Below are 5,000 nucleotides of genomic sequence, written 5' to 3'. Positions count from 1 at the left end.
GGTACGCGGTCGGCCTGCTAGCGGGCTACCGCGGGTCTCGACGGCTGGGAAGGTACGCGGTCGGCCTGCTAGCGGGCTACCACGGGTAAAGGTACGTGGACGGCCTGCTAGCGGGCTACCGCGGCTCTCGACGGCGGGGAAGGTACACGGTCGGCCTGCTAGCGGGCTACCGCGGATAAAAGGTACGTGGTCGGCCTGCTAGCGGGCTACCACGGGTAAAGGGACGTGGACGGGCCTGCTAGCGGGCTACCACGGGTAAAAGTAAGCGGACGGCCTGCTAGCGGGCTACCGCGGCTCTCGACGGCGGGGAAGGTACACGGTCGGCCTGCTAGCGGGCTACCGCGGATAAAAGGTACGTGGACGGCCTGTTAGCGGGCTACCACGGGTAAAAGTAAGCGGACGGCCTGCTAGCGGGCTGCCGCGGGTCTCGACGGCTGGGAAGGTACGCGGTCGACCCGCTAGCGGGCTACCGCGGGTAAAGGTACTCGGACGGCCTGCTAGCGGGCTACCACGGGTCTCGACGGCTGGGAAGGTACGCGGTCGACCCGCTAGCGGGCTACCGCGGGTAAAGGTACTCGGACGGCCTGCTAGCGGGCTACCGCGGGTCTCGACGGCTGGGAAGGTACGCGGTCGACCCGCTAGCGGGCTACCGCGGGTAAAGGTACTCGGACGGCCTGCTAGCGGGCTGCCGCGGGTCTCGACGGCTGGGAAGGTACGCGGTCGACCCGCTAGCGGGCTACCGCGGGTAAAGGTACTCGGACGGCCTGCTGGCGGGCTGCCGCGGGTCTCGACGGCTGGGAAGGTACGCGGTCGACCCGCTAGCGGGCTACCGCGGGTAAAGGTACTCGGACGGCCTGCTAGCGGGCTACCGCGGGTCTCGACGGCTGGGAAGGTACGCGGTCGACCCGCTAGCGGGCTACCGCGGGTAAAGGTACTCGGACGGCCTGCTAGCGGGCTACCGCGGGTCTCGACGGCTGGGAAGGTACGCGGTCGACCCGCTAGCGGGCTACCGCGGGTAAAGGTACTCGGACGGCCTGCTAGCGGGCTGCCGCGGGTCTCGACGGCTGGGAAGGTACGCGGTCGACCCGCTAGCGGGCTACCGCGGGTAAAGGTACTCGGACGGCCTGCTAGCGGGCTGCCGCGGGTCTCGACGGCTGGGAAGGTACGCGGTCGACCCGCTAGCGGGCTACCGCGGGTAAAGGTACTCGGACGGCCTGCTAGCGGGCTACCGCGGGTCTCGACGGCTGGGAAGGTACGCGGTCGACCCGCTAGCGGGCTACCGCGGGTAAAGGTACTCGGACGGCCTGCTAGCGGGCTACCGCGGGTCTCGACGGCTGGGAAGGTACGCGGTCGACCCGCTAGCGGGCTACCGCGGGTAAAGGTACTCGGACGGCCTGCTAGCGGGCTACCGCGGGTCTCGACGGCTGGGAAGGTACGCGGTCGACCCGCTAGCGGGCTACCGCGGGTAAAGGTACTCGGACGGCCTGCTAGCGGGCTACCGCGGGTCTCGACGGCTGGGAAGGTACGCGGTCGACCCGCTAGCGGGCTACCGCGGGTAAAGGTACTCGGACGGCCTGCTGGCGGGCTACCGCGGGTCTCGACGGCTGGGAAGGTACGCGGTCGACCCGCTAGCGGGCTACCGCGGGTAAAGGTACTCGGACGGCCTGCTAGCGGGCTACCGCGGGTCTCGACGGCTGGGAAGGTACGCGGTCGACCCGCTAGCGGGCTACCGCGGGTAAAGGTACTCGGACGGCCTGCTAGCGGGCTACCGCGGGTCTCGACGGCTGGGAAGGTACGCGGTCGACCCGCTAGCGGGCTACCGCGGGTAAAGGTACTCGGACGGCCTGCTAGCGGGCTACCGCGGGTCTCGACGGCTGGGAAGGTACGCGGTCGACCCGCTAGCGGGCTACCGCGGGTAAAGGTACTCGGACGGCCTGCTGGCGGGCTACCGCGGGTCTCGACGGCTGGGAAGGTACGCGGTCGACCCGCTAGCGGGCTACCGCGGGTAAAGGTACTCGGACGGCCTGCTGGCGGGCTACCGCGGGTCTCGACGGCTGGGAAGGTACGCGGTCGACCCGCTAGCGGGCTACCGCGGGTAAAGGTACTCGGACGGCCTGCTGGCGGGCTACCGCGGGTCTCGACGGCTGGGAAGGTACGCGGTCGACCCGCTAGCGGGCTACCGCGGGTAAAGGTACTCGGACGGCCTGCTAGCGGGCTACCGCGGGTCTCGACGGCTGGGAAGGTACGCGGTCGACCCGCTAGCGGGCTACCGCGGGTAAAGGTACTCGGACGGCCTGCTGGCGGGCTACCGCGGGTCTCGACGGCTGGGAAGGTACGCGGTCGACCCGCTAGCGGGCTACCGCGGGTAAAGGTACTCGGACGGCCTGCTGGCGGGCTACCGCGGGTCTCGACGGCTGGGAAGGTACGCGGTCGACCCGCTAGCGGGCTACCGCGGGTAAAGGTACTCGGACGGCCTGCTGGCGGGCTACCGCGGGTCTCGACGGCTGGGAAGGTACGCGGTCGACCCGCTAGCGGGCTACCGCGGGTAAAGGTACTCGGACGGCCTGCTGGCGGGCTACCGCGGGTCTCGACGGCTGGGAAGGTACGCGGTCGACCCGCTAGCGGGCTACCGCGGGTAAAGGTACTCGGACGGCCTGCTAGCGGGCTACCGCGGGTCTCGACGGCTGGGAAGGTACGCGGTCGACCCGCTAGCGGGCTACCGCGGGTAAAGGTACTCGGACGGCCTGCTAGCGGGCTACCGCGGGTCTCGACGGCTGGGAAGGTACGCGGTCGACCCGCTAGCGGGCTACCGCGGGTAAAGGTACTCGGACGGCCTGCTAGCGGGCTACCGCGGGTCTCGACGGCTGGGAAGGTACGCGGTCGACCCGCTAGCGGGCTACCGCGGGTAAAGGTACTCGGACGGCCTGCTAGCGGGCTACCGCGGGTCTCGACGGCTGGGAAGGTACGCGGTCGACCCGCTAGCGGGCTACCGCGGGTAAAGGTACTCGGACGGCCTGCTAGCGGGCTACCGCGGGTCTCGACGGCTGGGAAGGTACGCGGTCGACCCGCTAGCGGGCTACCGCGGGTAAAGGTACTCGGACGGCCTGCTAGCGGGCTACCGCGGGTCTCGACGGCTGGGAAGGTACGCGGTCGACCCGCTAGCGGGCTACCGCGGGTAAAGGTACTCGGACGGCCTGCTAGCGGGCTACCGCGGGTCTCGACGGCTGGGAAGGTACGCGGTCGACCCGCTAGCGGGCTACCGCGGGTAAAGGTACTCGGACGGCCTGCTGGCGGGCTACCGCGGGTCTCGACGGCTGGGAAGGTACGCGGTCGACCCGCTAGCGGGCTACCGCGGGTAAAGGTACTCGGACGGCCTGCTGGCGGGCTACCGCGGGTCTCGACGGCTGGGAAGGTACGCGGTCGACCCGCTAGCGGGCTACCGCGGGTAAAGGTACTCGGACGGCCTGCTAGCGGGCTACCGCGGGTCTCGACGGCTGGGAAGGTACGCGGTCGACCCGCTAGCGGGCTACCGCGGGTAAAGGTACTCGGACGGCCTGCTGGCGGGCTACCGCGGGTCTCGACGGCTGGGAAGGTACGCGGTCGACCCGCTAGCGGGCTACCGCGGGTAAAGGTACTCGGACGGCCTGCTGGCGGGCTACCGCGGGTCTCGACGGCTGGGAAGGTACGCGGTCGACCCGCTAGCGGGCTACCGCGGGTAAAGGTACTCGGACGGCCTGCTGGCGGGCTACCGCGGGTCTCGACGGCTGGGAAGGTACGCGGTCGACCCGCTAGCGGGCTACCGCGGGTAAAGGTACTCGGACGGCCTGCTGGCGGGCTACCACGGGTCTCGACGGCTGGGAAGGTACGCGGTCGACCCGCTAGCGGGCTACCGCGGGTAAAGGTACTCGGACGGCCTGCTGGCGGGCTACCACGGGTCTCGACGGCTGGGAAGGTACGCGGTCGACCCGCTAGCGGGCTACCGCGGGTAAAGGTACTCGGACGGCCTGCTGGCGGGCTACCACGGGTCTCGACGGCTGGGAAGGTACGCGGTCGACCCGCTAGCGGGCTACCGCGGGTAAAGGTACTCGGACGGCCTGCTAGCGGGCTACCACGGCACTCGACGACAGGGAAGGTACGTGGTCGACCTGCTAGCGGGCTACCACGGGTAAAAGGTACGTGGTCGACCTGCTAGCGGGCAACCACGGGTAAAAGGTACGTGGTCGGCCTGCTAGCGGGCTACCACGGGGAAAGGTACGTGGCAGGCCGACCACGTACCTTTACCCGCGGTCGAGACCCGCGGTAGCCCGCTAGCAGGCTTACCAAGTGGCCACAGAGAGGTATTGTGCCCATTATAAGGGCCACCGTGCCGTTTTCAGCTCCAGAGACAAGCCCTACAGCTTGTCTCTGGGACCTTATATGGTCCGCGTTGGAGCATATATGGTCCGGGCTGGACCATATATGAACCAAACCTCTCTCTGACGCGACTTGTTGGATTAGGGTTAGGGTTAGGGTTAGGGTTAGGGTTAGGGTTAGGGTTAGGGTTAGGGTTAGGGTTAGGGTTAGGGTTAGGGTTAGGGTTAGGGTTAGGGTTAGGGTTAGGGTTAGGGCTAAGGTTAGGGTTAGGGTTAGGGTTAGGGTTAGGGTTAGGGTTAGGGTTAGGGTTAGGGTTAGGGTTAGGGTTAGGGTTAGGGTTAGGGTTAGGGTTAGGGTTAGGGTTAGGGTTAGGGTTAGGGTTAGGGCTAGGGTTAGGGCTAGGCTTAGCACCCACTGTAACCCTAGCTTATGTCCTGACAACCCTAGTTCAAACCTTCGCGAAGGTGTCGAACGCAAGCACACGGCCGATCAAGAGGGTGTACGATGCCTGCCTTCGTTACCTGAAATTTTATCGTATCATGGAGAGACCTGCTGTAATATTCTTACGTGCGGCTTCCCGATGACAAAAAAATTGTTGAGACATACTTTTTGACTGGGGCATAGTTGGCCGAGACACTTACGTTCGG

The sequence above is a fragment of the Mytilus edulis genome, chromosome 8 (genome assembly GCF_963676685.1).
Source record: "Mytilus edulis chromosome 8, xbMytEdul2.2, whole genome shotgun sequence".
Classification (NCBI taxonomy): Eukaryota; Metazoa; Mollusca; class Bivalvia; order Mytilida; family Mytilidae; genus Mytilus; species Mytilus edulis.
The sequence above is the reverse complement of the archived record's forward strand: the minus strand, read 5'-3'. Positions refer to the sequence as shown.